We start from the raw sequence: 19,456 nt of genomic DNA, 5'->3' as shown, positions 1-19,456 counted from the left end.
ATGTGGGTTATGATCATATATGATATATGACACATAATGTAACATATTTTAAATAACCTAGGAAAGATTGAATAAAAAGATTTTCAATAAGTAAACATTAAATATTTAATTTAAATGACTTTCGATATATAGTTAAACTATCTATTATATTAACCAACAATAATATCATTTCATTTTGTAAATAATGTTATATTAACGAATAAGTTTATTTGTATTAGAAATGAAAAATAATTTATTTTTAGACAACTAGAAACAATTTGAAAAAAGTACGATTTCGTTTTGTTTCTTCGTTATCGTACATGTTAATCATACACATATTTGTATGTATTTTAATATTTTATTAAATCATAATATATTTTAATAAGTCATGCAATAACGAGAAAAATTGAAAAAATTATGATAAACGCATTCTAGTTATATGGCTAAAATTATGGCCCAATTGATAATAACGAAACAAGGACTTGGGAAACGTGGAGACCATTTCCGGTGATAATACTTGAGTTCTGACACACACCTTTCTGGTTGTAGATAAGTGATTTAATTTTATTTCTTCATTTAACTTTTTTGAAATTTATGATTTAAATTTAATTATCCAATGTTACATATAAATTTAATTAAATAAATCAATTTAATAGATTTATTTAGTTAAATTTAAATATAATTTTAATGATTTTATCAAATATTTTATGAAATAACATTTAATTTAGATTTAAAATTTTTTAAAAAAAGCTTAAATCGACATAAAGTAATATATCTTTTTATCAATTACGTGATTATTTCGCATTAATAAAATATGTAGTAAGCACTTGATTACAAACAAATGATTGTTTTTATTATCAATGACATTTCACCGATCGTACATTTTTATATAATTTTCTAATATGTGTATTCTATTTATAAAAAGTTTATTTTTTACAATTATAATAGTATCAAATTAAAAATATAATTTTTTTCTTCTTTTTCAAAGATTTGTTTATATATTTATATCTATTTTTTATTTTTTATATACTTATAGATAAATTATTCATTAAATTCTATGGATTCTTTCTACTATGAAATTATTATTATTATTATTAAAATAATTTCGTCCTAATTTTTTTTTCTTAATTTGAATAATATCCATTAACTTACTGGTCTATTCTCATTATTTTAGCAAAAATTATATACCACTTATGAGGACATACGTTATATAAAAGAGAATTATAAAAGGGAAGTAATTGATTTTTCGCTTTATTGTAATTTTTAAAGTATTATCATTTTTAGAGCATATTGACTTAATAAAATAAGTTGAAAGTGTAATACTTAATAAACTTATTGTAATTTATTTGTAATTTTAACAATTGTAATTAATAATATAATTAATAACAATTTTACGAATATTATCGTTATAATATTAAACAGTTACATTTAATATTAACAGTTACAGTTAATTAATTACAAATATCTTTTTTTTTATTTGTTGACGTATATACATATATTATTGACTAAATTTGGAATCATTAACATGTTCCAAAGATTTAAATATTTTTTAGAGCGTGTACTTTATTAGTAATTTAAAAAATTATGTTTCAATTGAAGATAGGAGAAAAATTTAATAAATTATTACAAATCACTTAATTTTTAGCAAAATTTTGAAATATGAAATATTATAAAAATATAATAATTCGTATATTATATCGTAATAATCGTAAATTGAATATTAATATTAGTTTAGTATTTTTATCAATTGTAAAATTAGATGAATTGGTTTCAATTAGTGCCAATTGATCAAGATTTCATACGACTATTCTTCAGTAATAAACAGTTTTACTCAGAAGGATTTTACTACTAGTTGCAACGAAAAGAGACAACGCTGTATAAACGTCACTTCTCCTCGACACAGATTTTCTGCTTCTAATACAATTTGATTTACGGTTCATCGATACCACGCGGCGCGACACAAAAGATTGTGTTTTATGACTTCGTGGAACGATCGACCGATCATTTCGAGTGTTTAATTTTCTGAGTATTCGTTACATGGGTATATATGTAATACGATATTGTGTTTCATAATAGTTGAACAACTTCTGATAATTAAAGTGTGACCAAAAAATATTATAATCGAATTTGATTATCGAACAATATTGTGACAATCGATATCGTTATGGTTAATAAATATCGATACTATCGTTAAGATATCGATAACAGAAAATAATTGAAATTACAAATTTTTTTTATTTAAAATTATTATAAAATGTTATTTGTGAATACCTATGGATTAATTATATTTCATTAAATATTCCATATATTCGAAATATCGTTAAAATATCAACATAAATAAAAGGATTAATATTAGCATAATAAACTGAAATAAAGTTTATAATATAGATTTTTCCAATAAAGTCTATTTATTTTTATTTCAAGTAACAAATAACAAATAATTATACAAATAATTTTAACAATATTTTTATAATTTTACAAATATTACTTTTACCTGAATAAAAATTTTGAATATTTAATGATATTGAAATATTTAAAACTATCAAAAGAAGAAAAGAGATACCGATAACATATCGATAATCGATAGTCACAACTTTATTCTCAAGAGGTAAAATCTTTAAGTTATTGAAATATTTTTAAATAAGAGAAGTTTAACAAATGATTGATGATGATAATTGAAAATTTGACATATAAAAACTTTATATAAAATTTAATTTTCAATATTTTCTTTCAATTCTTACTATTGAAAAAATAGTAAGACCTAAAAGAAAAAAAAATTCATAAATGTTATCTTTCATTTTTAGATATTTGAGATTCATAATTCTAACAATTGAAAGAAAAGAAACAATATCGAATGAATAATATTGATTACTGATAACTTGATATATAATTATCAAACTGTAAAATTGAATAAACTTTGACTTATAGAATTTGGGTTATAGAGATAAATTAACACATCTAATAATGAAATAAATAATTCGAGCTAAAATATTGTAAATTCTATGTTTGCATTTCGATGTGTATAAAAATTGTCAGTAGCAGAAAATAAACAAAATTATATTCTTATAAAAAGTTTCAAATCATGTTACAAATTATACAGATACAGATTGTATATATAATTATTAAATTTAGTATAATTTATTAAAATAACATATATTTGTTAAATTTAAATTTTATACTATTGAAATACATCATAGATCATAATATACATAAATAAATATATAATATAAATATAATAAAATTTTATGAATTATATGAACAATTCTCTCAGTATTATGAACAATACTTTCTTTGTATTTATTATTACTTAAAAAATATTAGTTTATTTATTTTTATTAAAATTTTTATAAATGCAGCGTATGAATATTTAATATAAAATAATATATATCATACAGTAATAATCTTTAATATCCGCAATAATACTTAAACAATTTTAAACTAATTTTAATTATCAAACTATTATTAATTATTTATTATTTATTAATAATTTTTTATTTTTTATTAACAATCTTGAAAAGATAATATTCTTTTATTATTAAATTATAATAATATATTAATTAAATTTTTCATTGTCAATAAACAGATAATGTTTAATTTTTTTTAGCTTTTTTTAAAAATTATCAGATAGATAAATTATTTGCGCAAAACTAGAGCGAAAAAATATAAAATTGGAATTTCTGATTATCAAAACACAAAAGGCTAACTAGTCTCGTTTGTATCCGTGTTTTACGATAGGTATAAGATCATTAAGTTGTTTGCTAACCATAACTCGATGTGAATCATCATAAGCCGTTTCAAACTTATGACGTATGATTTTTCAACGAATAAATATCATGATCTTGATAACATGTATCCAGTAATACAATTACAAACATATAGAGAGAAACGACGCAAGTTATCAGTCGTTGGAATATATATGCATGTATTAGTTGTGCTAAAGCATTGATTTGTTTCTTTCTTGTTACTTTTTTCAAACGAAGTAACGAAGTAAACTGATGTAGATCGATACTATATCAAGATATATAATCGTAAAAAAGAGAACGAATTAGTACATATGTACTAATAAAAATTTGAATTTTCAATCACTTGGATTATTTTTTACATTAATTTCTCAAAATTACGTGTTGGAGAAATCGGAATTACCCGAATTTTTGATTATTTATTTTAAACACTCAGATAAAATAGAAAAAACATTCTATTTTGATTTTAAAAAATTAAATTTAAATTGTTTTTCTATTAAAATTAATCAAAATAAGTTATTAACATGTATTGAATGAATTATGTTGAAAATATAAATAAAAATTTATTTAGTAAGAAAAGATGATTTAAATTAAACTGTTAATATATTTATAGTACACTTTGGAGGATTAATTGTAGAAAACAAAAAACAAAACGTTCAAGTTTATTTCTTAAATATTATAAGTAGTTTAATTCATTTCATCTAACATGAAATCAAGTTAATTCTAATTTAAATTCAAGCGTATAAACCAAATGAATGAATTTTGTTGTGTTTGTTTTTATTTTTAGACCAAACTCTGAAAAAGCTGTTTTACAAATATATTAACATCCATGAATACAATATATACATTATTAATACAATATGTACAATATATACAATATATACATTTATATAAATAAAATATGTACTATATTATAACTAATTAAAATTAGCAAATAAATTGAGCAAATAAAATGAAAATAAAATTTTCATGAATCATGATCAAACATTTAACATTTATATTTATATCTACTTTTGAACAAAAATTTTTTTTCTTTTTAGTAGATTATTTTTTATCAAAGAGTAAAAATATGTAGTCTATATTTATATTTTTCAAAATGAAATATTTTCTATATCTTATGTTATTTTCAGTAAACTGAGATAAAGAAATTTAATTCAAATAAATATAAATAATATAAAGAAATATAATTTTATTGTAAATTTTAAAGAATGTGTATAAAAGATAGAAATTATAAAAATATATAATAATTTAAAAAAATTAACGAAACATAAAAACTCATTAAACATATAATATATATATAAATAAATTTAAATATTATTCCAATAATGACACAAGAAAAAGAATAACTTTCAAAATATATTATATTCAATATTATTCATATAGAATTATAAAAGAATTGTTCGAATAGTGAATTCTAATAATTGATTTATTTCATTCGATGCTTGTGAATACTGTTTTTAAATGAGGATATGTTAGAAACAAAATGATATGTTAGAAATTAAGTTGACGAATATACCAAGAACAAAAGAAAAAAATATAATGAAGAGAAAGTGTGTCAAGGTTGTAAATTTGGATAGAAAAATTAACAAAATGTTATAAAGATATATAATTGAATTGATATATCGAATATCGATCAATCGAAAAATTAGAATTTTTAGAAGATTAGAATTTTATAAACGTAAATAAAAATAAAAAGTTTTTACACGATATAAAATCATAAATATTTTATATATTTTATTTATTATTTTATATATTTTTATTGTTTTATCATTTTATGTTAAAAATATATGTAAATAAATATATAAATGTTAATGATATATATTAATGAGACATAACTATACATATTATATATATACTTCATATATATTTTTATCATGTTATGTATTTTATAATCGTTTATGTAATCTTATATAATAATATTTAGATATATATATTAGAAACTAATAACTTTAATGTTAATAAATATAAGTTATGTAAGGAAATGTTAATAAATATATATTAATAAGTTATGTATATTCTTAAATCTTATATCAATATCTAAATGCATCCTTTTATTTAAAATTCAATGTAATATTTATTATTTTCCCATCAAAAAATAGATTTTCTAAATTTAACTGAATTGCTATTATCTGATAATGTAACTTATGATTTGTAATTTGTCAAATCATTCATATTATTAATTATAAATTATTGTAAGAATTTAATATGAATTTATAACATGAAAATTTCGAAATTATTAATTATAATACTTATCCTCAAAATATTTTTTAAGACAATTTTGCAAATATGACAAATATATATGGAATATATATATGGAAGATTATTTCAAATTTAATCATTAAGTCCATTTATACATATATTTATAATATAGATTACTTTTAACTAATTTTTTGAAAATTGAAAAAAATAAATGTTTCGAACAAAAGTTGATCAATTTATTTCGTTTTCAATTTTAGAAATGAGAAATTTTAATAAAAATCAATAAATATTTTTTTTTACTTTAACTTTTAAATATAATCATAATTTATGTTTTCATAACGTTACTAGGCGATTGTTGTGAGCAGATGTATAAGATTAAATGCTATTCATTCAAAGAATAAAACAATGAATGAATGATTTTTGATACATTAATACAGAATAAACAATATTAGAAAAATAACATATATTATTTTTAATATAGATATCATTAACTAATGAAAACGAACTGCTAACGTATCTATTTAAAATCTATGAACATCAGAGTGTTAATTGTGAGAAAGTCTTATTGTGTGATTTGATGTGACACATTTGATGTGATATATGATAAATTCAAATTTCTTATCTTATTCGTTTTTTGGAAAGAAGAAGAGAAAATAATGATATAATACTCTAAATTGGAATTAATAATTAATAACAATATTGCATTATTATTTGTTATATAATGCAATATTTTTAGAATATGTTTCTAATGTATATTTTTAGTTCAAATACATAACAGGAAAATAAAAATGGACAAATTTTAGACTTCTTATTCTAAAATATTTGTGTTAAATTTTTTAGTTAAATTATTTTCAAAATTAACCGTTTTTATTTATTTATATATAAGTGATGAGACACATTAGATTATTATTATTATTGTAATAAAAATTTTCATGAAGTTTTTTTATTGTTTATAAATATAAAAAAAAATATATAATTTTATTTTAATTTAACAAGAAACATTTATTAATATGTAATATATGAAATGATATTTAAATATATTATAAATATATATAAATAATTATAAAAATATAATTAATAATAAATAATAATATAAATAATAATATAAATAATCATGTAATCATGTAATTTCATTGAAATTTAAGTTTTTATTAAAGAAAATTAATATTCTATATCATTCACAAATATGAAATTCTTCATATGAAAAAATTCCTATTTGAAAATTTTATTGTTTCTTTTATTTTTTATTTTTTCTTAGATATAAAAAAAATTTACAATTGAATTAAAAAATCAAAAAAAAAGTAACAAATTCGTAGTTTATGATTCATAGCCTACTCGCTATTTACAAATTGTGAAATAGGTCACATTTCCGGGATTACTACGATGATAAAGAAAAATTCGTGAAAAGAAAAGTGTTGTGTCCTGTATCTCAAATAACCAAGCGTGCGCACTTAAAATTCTATATTTTCGAATATGCTTATAAATTATATTATATATTATATATTATATTATATATTATATATTATATATTATATATTATATATTATATATTATATATTATATATTATATATTATATATTATATATTATATATTATATATTATATATTATATTGTTAATAATTATTCGAACGAAATATCATTATGATCTTTGAAAAAAATTATAAACATTTTATAATTTTTACAAATTTTTTTAAATTTTTTATAAATTTGTAATTTAAAATATCAGATCTCTATTTTTAATCCAAGAAACTTAATATTATATTATATTTCAATTTCATATATTATGCAGTATAATTAAATTATCATTCTTTGGAAAACCGCAAAAAAAAATTGGAATAGTATACTAGTAATTACATTATCTTTCTCCTCTATACTATATTAGGATACTATGAATAGGAATTAAGTTGCATTTACATATATGTGCACGCATGCAACTTTACATTCTATTATAAGTAGAGTGCATAATTCTTACAGGTTGTTCGATTAAAAAGGACCGGTTCATAATTAATCGATCTACTCAGACTAAGTTCGGTGTGTTGTCCTTAACCTAGTTTTTGTCACCGTTAAATAAAATTGTGTTTCTCTATTTTTCATACAAAACTTATTCCATTTCAATCGTGAAATTAAATGATACATTAGATAAGGGATGAGAAGGAGGAAACTTTTTAATACGAACATCTTACTTTCACTTTTAAACCAAAGCGCACGCGGCTAATACCAAATTCCGAGATTACATTACAAGGAAATGAAAGTTAAAACAAGCTTCGTAAACATTCGTAGAAATTTGACGGAAGAAAAGGATTTGAATCATTCAACGTGTAAAATCATCAGTAAAATGTGACGTAATTAACGAAGGTAGGATATTTTCTATCTCAAATTTTCATTTTTTGATCTTTTGCAGTGATGTTAATTTATGTGTAATTTTGCATCATTAATATTGTATTCATTATATATTATCTTTATCTTTAATTAATATTATTGTTTAAATATGCTAAACCTAAACTTAATTTGAAATTTCATTTAATTAATTTGTGCGATATAAAAAAAAACAAAATTAGAAATCTATTAGTAAAATTAAATTTTATAAAATTATATTATATATAATTATTATTCTTACAATAAAAAAAATTGAAAGCTATTAATCTTGATCTTTCGATTTGTAATCAAATTTATGTCATGTCACTTATATAGTAACAGACTAAGTATTTTACAAAAAGAATTTGCACACAATATTTATTGATCTACGCATGACTTTTAAATGAATATACAACTGTAAAGTCAGTTTCCTGAGTAATAGTTGTAACATGCGGAACTTTACGAACAAGTCAATTTATGGTGTTGCAGTTATAGCGGAAGTTCGAATGAAATCGTTGCATATGACGTACTGTGATGCTTTCGCACGTAATACTTTTCATAGCGAGAAAAAAGAAAAGAAAAAAGAAAATGATCCAGATATTACATATGACATATGAGTAAAACGGCATATAAGACTTTATTCATATTTATCTAGGACAATAGAAAATATTGTATAATACGTGCTCATAAAACATATATATTATTTTAAATACTTATACTTTTTAAAAATTATTATATTTATTATATTTATTTTAAAATTTTATTTAAAATATAATTTTAGAATAATATCTAATAATCTAAAGTTTAAATATATCATATTTTATTGTTTATTATTATTATTATTGTATATTATTGTGTATTAAATAGTTTTACAGCAAAGATAAATAATAAAAAATGCATAAAAGTCTATTTTCGACGATATTGGCAGATATCTATTTTGCAATGTAAATAATGATAATATTCAATATTTTAAATTGTATACATCGAAATTACTAAATAATTTATAAAAAAATTAGAGAAAAAATTCTATACATTATTAGAGATTTATAAAAAAATTATTAAAAATATTATTTTTAAATAACAGGAATATGACTAATATTTTTATTTATTATATATAAATGGAATTATTATTTGAACAGTAATTTTATGGAAATAAGAATACATATATTATTGATTTATAATGTAAGAAATATTAAATAAATAAATGATATCAAAGATTATATGAATATCTATATGTGATATCTATATAAGCATAGTGTTGCTTTGGTTTGAAGTTACGTTACGAGTAAGAGAACAAGTTATGAGGTAACAGCACGCATGGGAAGATATACCCTTTCACTTCGGCATTTCACTCTCGCGGGAATAGAATGGGACTATTCACTGTGAGAGAGTACGGATAGACCACTAGCGAAAGTGTAAAAAAATAATTACGGAACATAAATTGTCGTTAAGTATACATAGTATAAAGTTTTTTTCAAATTTTAAATTTTGTATAGTTTATATTACGTTTAAATTTACTTATTGATTTATTATTATCATTTTATTAAAATTTATTAAAAATATATTATTATTTATAAAAATATATTTAATTATATTTAAATTATATTATTTATTTATATAAGCATATTAAAATTTATTAAAAAAGAAAGAGAATACAAATTATTGAATATTGCAAAATCAACAATTGCAATATTATAATTTTTTTATTATAATTGAATATATATAAAAACATATAAGTATGTACTAATAATTGAAAACAAATTAGAAAGAGAAAATAAATTAGCTATGTTATGTTATATGATTAGTATATAAAAACGAGTATATAAAAACGAACTAATTCGTTTTAGAAAATGATTATAAGTAATATATGATTATAAATAATCATATATGATTTGCAATTTAATTGAAAGACTTTGAAAAAAGACAAAAAATATCATTTAATTTTGTTAAAAAGTTCGTATCAATCAATTAAAAATAAAATAATACAGCAATATTAAAAATTGCTGTAATAGTTTTTTAGAGATATAATAGATTTACAATAGATTAATTTAAAAATATTAAAATATATTGGAAATCTATAACATTTCGATAATATCATTTTATGACAATGTTTGTCTAACTAATATGTCACGATAAATGTATTGCGAAAAATTGATTAAAAATTTATTAAAATCTTACTAAAAATATTTAATATTTATTATTATTTATAAATAGTATTAAGAAATATTAATATATAATATATAAATCTATTAATAGGACAATTAAAAACTGATATTGATTATAAAATATTGTTTCTATTAATAATATACTTTTAAAAATTTTTTCTTACAAATAAGAATTAAAATCAATAACAAATTAAAATTTTAAAAATTGTGTTATGAAAATTTAAGTAATTTTAAAAAAATTTTCTTTTAAAAAAGTTGAAAAATATTTTTTTAAACTAGTTAATAATAAAAATTATTGATTATAAAGTTATTTGTTATAATATATATACATATTTGAAGGATCTATTTTAAAACAAATTGAAAATTTGATTTACCAAATTATATAAAATTGTCGATTAAGGTTTATTAAATTATAGGCAACTAAAGTTTGAATTAGACGAAACAAGAATAAAACAATAATAAAACAATGAGATATAATTCTATCTCCGTTACTGTTATATTTTTATAACCGTATTACCATTATATTTTGTCTCGTTTCATCTAAAGCAAACTTCAATTGCTTATAACTCAATAAATAAATCTTAATCAATATTTTTGTATATCAACTGTTGTATTTGTTTCTTTCTTTCAAGATCTTCGAATTTATCAATATCCTGTGTCTATATGATTAATTATTCAATTTTAAAAATTTTCATTAATTAAAGAAGTTGAGAAAAATAAATATTGTTTCAAAATATAATAATAAATAGTTAATAATAAAAATTTTTAATTAGAACATTACATTATAACATTGTTCTTTATATCATATCTTATTATATATTAATTTTTAATTAAAAATCCAAACAATATAAGATATAATTTTATAGAAATGATATAATAATAAATTGAAAATAAACAAGCATTTAAATAATTTAATTTAACTATTTAAAGTTTGAAAACTATTGCTAATTTAAAGAGGTTAAGAAATTGTTTGAAATATGGCTTTAATAATAAAACTTATTGTTGTAAGATTGTACGTTACAGAACATTTTATTGTATATTAACTTTTGAAAAAGATTCGAATGCTTAAGATATAATTTTATAGAAATAAACCGATAAATTCAAAGTAAAAAAGCATTTGTGAAAACATGTTTCCGAAAATATATTCTACGTGATCAGCGTGATAGTTGAAACACGATAATGATAATGAATAGTTAAAATAATCATATATAACTTTCTCAGCCAAATCGAATCGCGATTAATATAACCCGCGCTAATATGTGCTAATCCAATGAGCTTATACAATGAAACGTAATTGCCTTTTTTACCGCCTTCATAAGATCATGTAAGATGGAAGCAAAGCAAGTAAAAGACAGCACGCAAATAAATACTTATACGCGTATTTTAAAGCACAAGAGACACTTTCGTCTCTTGTTGAACAGATAAGCTGAAGCAACAGCTTGCCAGTAGCAACAGTTTACTTTCGCTGCTTAAGATCCATATGACATCGCGTCGTTTCTAAATAAGGTCTGATCGGGACAGAAACGAGTTTCGTACAAGGTAATCTCGTTAATTAGATACCATGGTCCGCATATCTAAGCTGTGAAAAGCGTATTTATTCATTTGTGCCGGTTTCTCTTACTATCAATTTTTCGTTGTCAATTTGTATACATTGAAAAAATATTTAAAGCATATAAAACCGGAGATTGAAATTCTACAATTCGAACAATATATATTGTGTATATTGCATTTTACAATATACAATAGTATATTGTAATATATAGCATGTAAATTATATATAAATTGAGATATTACATTTAAAATTGAAAAAATAAAATTGAAATAATAAAAATTATTTCATATTTGTTTTCGTCACAAACAAATTTTAAAATTCACTAGATACATATTCTTGTTTATATTTATAAATAAAAATATATCAATAAAAATTTGATATAATTTTAAAAAATAAAAAACATTAATTTCATTGGTTATTGATTAAATCTTATTTCTAATTATTCTTTATAATTATAATTTTAATTAGTTTTAATAATTATTTATTATATATTAAAAACAAGATTTTCAATATCGATTTCAATGACTTGTAAAATATATTGTAAAATTCAACATTTTGAACAACTTTTTTCTATAAAAATAATCACCGTTTAATTTTAGTTTTCGAGGAAAAAAATTGTTGCTATTGCTACATTAAATTTCGCATATGTATCATTGATAGCACATGCGTCAGCATGCTACCGTGACATATCAACTGTTTATATAATCACATCATGATACGTTGGCATCCAAAATTTATAACGGAGCTAATATCATACATATTTATTATGTATTCATATAGAATTTAAATTCTTCCGAATCTGCAGAATGCAAAAATAAAATATAAAACATTCTTAGACGAAAATAAAATATAAAATAATTTCTGAGCATAATTACAATAATCGAAGTTACAATATAAAATAATATATAAAATAAAATATAAAAAACATAAAAAATATCTATCGTTATAATTTTATTTTCATATTTCTATCAATTTTATACTTATAATTATGTAATATATAATATATTGACAAGATACGGATTTTCATAATACAATTCTCTTTCTCTTATTTCTTATCAATTTACCAAATATATATATTTATTTATATAATTACTTATACAAATAATTTTTAATTTTTAAATAAATTAAGAAGAAAAAAATTCAAAAAAATTTTTTGACCAATTTATTCACTATACATTTGGACGCCGACTTGCAATGTATTTATAGAAACAATAGATAAGCGGTAGTTACAAATACATTGTCATGGATATATAAACGAAATTCAATGTAGCATTTTCTTTCAAATATTTCAAAAAGATCGAATAACCTTTAATAAATAGCTATTATCTGTACAGGAAAAAAAATTCTTTAAAATATTGATTTCGACAATATATTTCAAGATTACTGAAATCTGAGAATTTTAGTCCAATAATTATTTTACTAATATTGTTTCTAGTCAGAAACAGAAATAATATAGAGTAATATTAAGTAAACAAATTCAATCAAAATATATTCTTAATCAATTTTAATTTTCATTTTTTTGAAAATCCGTTATTAAAAAATTTTATCCTATATTTTCGATACTTTATAAAATTCTTTTCCTCCGATTATATTTTGTATTATAAATATTAAATTATTTATTGATTATATTTATATACATATATATGTATTACAAATTTTCATTTAAAAGACGATTTCAGATATTTTTATTAATAATAATATAATTTTGATTTCACTTCTTCGAAATGAATATTATCTTATTTTAATTAAGAAAGAATCTTTTTTTTTAGTTTATTTATTTTTAGCTTAAATAATCTGAATCATAGAAATGATAAAAAAAATTTTATAGAAATGATAAAAATAAATATAATTCAAAACTTCTGTTAATTCTGATTATTTCTAAGTATTATTCTTTTGTTAAATATGATTTTTAAAGAAAATTTTAAAAAAAGCATTTTAACAGTATCTTCTCAATTATCAGAAAAAAATGATGTAATTAATATAATTTAAATATCTATAATGTTTCTTATATTACCTTGAAAAATTCATATGCTTTAATTATTAAAAAAATTACTAAATAAAAAAATATTATATTAAAATATTTTCGTGTAGAAAGAGAATACAAATTTCAAATCATGCATTTCTGATGTAGTGTCATGTACTTTGGAAAAATGATCGGTCAATTCTGAGAAAAACCGGTTTCTCTTTTATAAGAAGATACAGAAGAAGCTTGGAAATTTAGGCCCAAATATTTTGCGCGTCATTTTGTGAATGTGAATTGCTTTCTGAAAGTAAAGATCTAGAAGAAACAGAAATGAACTGTTTCTTTTTAAGAGATTTCTTAAAATTTTCGTAAAAATTATAAAAAGAATTTCGACATAAACATTCGAAATTTAAAATTTATCTTGCATTTTAATTTGCGCATTAATCAGTACGATTAATCAATTTCGAAGATAAAAGTAATTAAAAGTAAAAAATTGACAAAGTAACAATTAACATTTTATATTTAATTAATTAATATTTATAAAATATTATCAATAATTCTACTATATATTATGAGATAATATGTACAATTAATTTGCTAAGTATATCATCATCAATTAATAATAAATCTCAATGTTAGAACAGATTTAAGTCCATAAATCGATAAATAGATATACATATGCAATGAGTATTTTAATACATAGTCATATAGATAAGCAATTAGAAGCATATACATATAATAGATGAATTATCGAAATTGTTTCATATTCATGAATACATATTAAACAATTCTAAATGAAATATGAAAAATAATATAGATAATTTGTATGCTACATATACAAACTTCTATAATATATATTCAAGAACGAAATTTATAAATTAATAATCAAAAATAAAGAAAATAAAAAATATTTAAATAAATATCAAGCAATTTTACGCATTTATGTTTTTCTTTATTTTTCAAAACATTGGTAATATAATAATTACTAATATTTCTCAATAGAATCATACATAATATGTTTTACAAAACATTAAATGAAAAATATAGAATAAAATTTATAACTTAAAAAAATTGAAAATTCGTTAAATATATTAATGTCTGATTGTTTTTTGACAGTATATTTTATTTTTAATTTTATACTTTTCAGTTTATTTGTTCTCGTGAAAATAAACTCTTCTTTCCTTTTTCACTTTTATATATAAAATTATTCTCTAGTTGTTTTATCATGAATTTTATTTTATTATATATATGTGTAAGTACTTATATTTATTCACAATAATACAATAAAATAATATATATTTTGTAAGAATGAATTATTTATGTATTTTAATTTGCATTTATTTTACTGTTTATAATTTATATAAAAGCTTAACAATCTTTAATTTAAAATATGTAGACAATTAATGATTCTTAAAAAATTTTAGGAAATAAAAAAAATATTATTTTTATTTTTCAGTCTCCAAAAACATTTATAATAATTTTTAAATGTAATCGTATTTATAAATCCACGAACTTTAAAAGCAAGTTACATATCAAGAGCAAAAAAAATTTTTAAAGATGAAATATCGATAATCTAGTTATTCATTCAACGAATCTCTAATGAAACAGAAACTAATTAAAAAAATAATTGTATTTACACAACATATTAGCGACAATAGATTAATCATAATAAAATGTGAAAAAAAATATCTTTTTCTCTTTTATTTAATACAAGAGCAGTTATTAAGATAATTTTAGTAATCTAATTTCAATAATACAATTCAATATTAATGAAAATTAAATATTTTAGAAATATTTTAACATTATATTTATTAAATAGTATTACAAAATTGCATTATTTTAGATATTCAATACATTAAAAGCTATAAAAAACTTTCTTTAAATTGATATTTTATTAATATTATATAATTTGTCATAGAATGTTGAATTCGTTAAAAATAATCATTAAACGAAAATTATAATAATAAAAATAATAAAATATATATATTAATAATTATAATAAAAATTAAAAAATATATATTTTTAAGAAAATCGTATTATATATAATAGTAAAACTTTGTTTTTTTTTTTATATAAATTTATTCACTTAGAAGATAAGGAATAATGTAAATTACATTTACATTCCGTATTTTCTATATTATTAAGAAATATATTTATGTATAATAAATAAGTTTCATTAATTTGGTTTTTGTATTGTAATGATTTCCGATTATTTATGAGAAAAAGTATAAAACTAAATATATAACATTGAATGCAATGACAACTGTCTTATGTAAAGCGTATTTACGTCGAATCATGTAAAAATGACTCACTATATTGTTATGTAGCGTACATTCTCATGTTATGAATGAAATGATTCTATAAGCTCAATGTATTTATCAGGAATTTTTTTCTATTTACAAGAATCTCAATCGTGTATAGATTCAAATGATTTCTACTTTTTATAATCATTCTATCATATTCGATTACATTTATATTGTAGATTTTCAATCGATTTTTATTGATATTATCTTTCAGATATCAAATTCACATAAGGATTATATATGTAAATATAGATTTTAAATAATAAATAAATTTAATATATATATATATATATAGAAATGAAAATAAACTTCATTTCGTTTGCAATCGTTTATAATATATATTTAACCATCCATCAGTGAATAGTAAATCTCGCGAGATTATCGCATTTGTGTTTTTGTAAAAATTTTGTAAAAAGATGATGGAAAAATGAATAATATAACACTCTCGTGTAAAAATTTATTTTATAATTTAAACGAAAAGCCAATGTTATGGATCAAAAATGCTCAATGTATACATCAATTTCATTATCGCCTTTAAAAATTAAAAACTATAGTATATATCGTATTTATTATATCCACATCATCTCCAACAAATTAATATTATTCAAGAATTTTTTGTTTTGTTTTATTTCATTCTAGCTTTCATCTAGTATTTCTTAACGTACTGACAGAAATTCATTGTCAAGAAATAAATGCGCCATCTCTGTCGGCGTACATTATTTCATTTGCGAATGAATCATAGATCTGAATGGGCATTCAACAGTATTCGTAAAAAATCAAAATTTCACAAAAAACATCTGATTTCTACATTTTTATTATTTTTTATATCATTTTTTCTGAATTTAAATCCAATTACATACTATGAAGCTACATGCATAAACGTTGTTTGACCAAATTAAAATTAATTTTATTTTTTCCTTTAATTACAATATTACTATATACATACATTAAATATATGAAATAAAAAATATTTATTAAATTATATTATTTTATTTGTAAATTTTATATTTAAATATGAATCAAACGAATCAGGAAAATAATAATTTATTATTTATTTAAAAATAAAATAAAATTTTGTCGATATATTTTTAAATTGTTCGCATTTAATTTCATATTAATTGCGAAATAATTATTACATAAAAGAAATAATTGTTTAATTCTAAACATCGAAATAAGAAAATAAAATGATAAGATTAAAAAATACATAAAAATAACATGCTAAAAAATATAAAATTAATACATTAATTTTCGTTATTTGTATTATCGAGTAATTTGTCATAAATTAAATATTATATTTCGACGATACACATCCATTTTGTATAATTTTTATAATTCGTGTTTTTACATTCCATTGATTATATTAATAAATTAATATAGTCTTAATAAATGATTCGCGTATGTGATCTCGACAAATATAATTAGTTTTTGAATGAAATTTTATTCCGACTATACAACATGTAATTTGAGAATTATTCTCAACAAAATCTTAAATAATTAAATTGATTGAATTATAAGATCACTTAAGCTTCAAATTATCACATCAAACTCCATAATTAATAATCATGCTTTTGAATAATTATCCGTTGTCACCAACAGATGATATATGTCACGTTTCAAATCACTCGAACGTCTAATTATATGACAAATGTATCCATTGGTATGCATAACTACTTTGCAATGTATTCAACTTTCAAACTGACAGAAATAATGAGTATGATTTTTGAGTCATATGTAGACATGACATTTGATAAGAGCAGGTCGCTTTACAAAACAATGATTGTAATTATTTATGAAAGTAGTTAAAACGATAATATAGCAAAAGAGTAAAAACAAAGACGATTTTTAATAATATAATAATAAATTTTTAATAAAGTCAAACTGAAAAATATGAAAAAAAAAATAATTTAAAAAAATTTAAAAAAAAAGTATTTTTTTTCAATTTTTATTTTATTTTTTACACTTTTAAATATTTTTAATATTTAAAATTCGTAAAAGTATTTTAATACTGTTAAAATTTACAGAATCATTGTTAAATATATCTAATAAAAATCTAATTAATACTATTTTGTAGATTTTAATGAAAAATTGATATTATAAAAAAAAAGAAGAATTAAAAAACAAATTTTTTAAATTAGAAATACAATATAAGTGAATATATAACTACTTTATAAAATTGCAAATTTAATTCTATTAAATATTACTTTTCGAATTAAAAGTTTTTGAAATTTTAAATATGAAAATTTACTATAAAAGAATTCAAGTCAATATAGCTTTATGTATATTATGTATATTTATTATTATAAATATATAAGTTAACGTTAAATTATAAGATTAAACGTTAAATTATTGAAATGATAATAAAACTTCTTCTGTCTAATATTAAAATATAATTCGCAATTTATTTTAATAATCGTACATATTACAAAGATTATTTTAGAATATATGAAATTATGATTTTCATTATAATTAAAATAAATCAATAAATATACATATAACAAAAATATAGTATAATTTCAAAGTAACTAGAAAAAAATTTCAAGTTAAGAATAATCTATGGTAAAATATTTATCATATTTTTTGTTTGATAAGTTTTTTACAATAAAAAAAAATGTAAACTTACCGTAAATACGAGGATAATCCGTACGTAGCCGAACGGAGGAATTCTGCTTTTCAGTCAAAAAATCCTTCAAATTCAAATGTATATTTGTGCACTGTATATTTGTGGCACGTATCACACGAAAGTGAATTGAGGAGCAAAAATAAAGGCAAATGAAAATTTTTATGTTGATAATTAGTAGATGATTTTTTTATTATAGTCACGTTTGTCTTTATTCAGCTTCTCTGTTTCACCATTTAGCACATTTAACGGCACGATGAACGATCGATTTCTTAACGTATACACGTAACAATTATCATTGGTAATTGCGTGCCTATCCCTTAGAAAGTAATCATTAGGTTAAATCGCCGGTATGTATTCACAAAACTGCCAATTAAGAATCCAACTTCTGTTCACCCTTGTTCAAAACTTATTTGAATTCACTCAAAGTGATTTGAAAACACAAAAACGAAAGCACCTTGGAAAACACACGCGAGGGATGCCTATTTTACACTTGCATTGATTTTAGCGTTAACGTATTTATACGATAAAACTTGCGAAATGATATATGGAAACAACTTATAATGTACCGTACACAAATTG

The 19,456-nt window shown here is 19.7% G+C and overlaps 1 protein-coding gene across 1 annotated transcript in view; it reads right to left on the bottom strand.

Annotated features, from left to right (window-relative positions):
- LOC122719257 (brain tumor protein) overlaps nucleotides 1-19,009 on the bottom strand; it is a 70,995-nt gene extending 51,986 nt beyond the window's left edge. Inside the window, exon 1 of the mRNA XM_043944921.1 lies at nucleotides 18,878-19,009. The gene's annotated coding sequence lies outside the window, so the exon portion shown is untranslated. The remainder of the gene's footprint in view (nucleotides 1-18,877) is intronic.
- Between the last annotated feature and the right edge of the window lie 447 nt (nucleotides 19,010-19,456).

This window comes from Apis laboriosa, unplaced genomic scaffold, assembly GCF_014066325.1.
Source record: "Apis laboriosa isolate Shangri-la unplaced genomic scaffold, ASM1406632v1 scaffold71_cov137, whole genome shotgun sequence".
NCBI classification, from domain to species: Eukaryota; Metazoa; Arthropoda; class Insecta; order Hymenoptera; family Apidae; genus Apis; species Apis laboriosa.
This window is presented reverse-complemented; position numbering and strand designations above follow the sequence as displayed.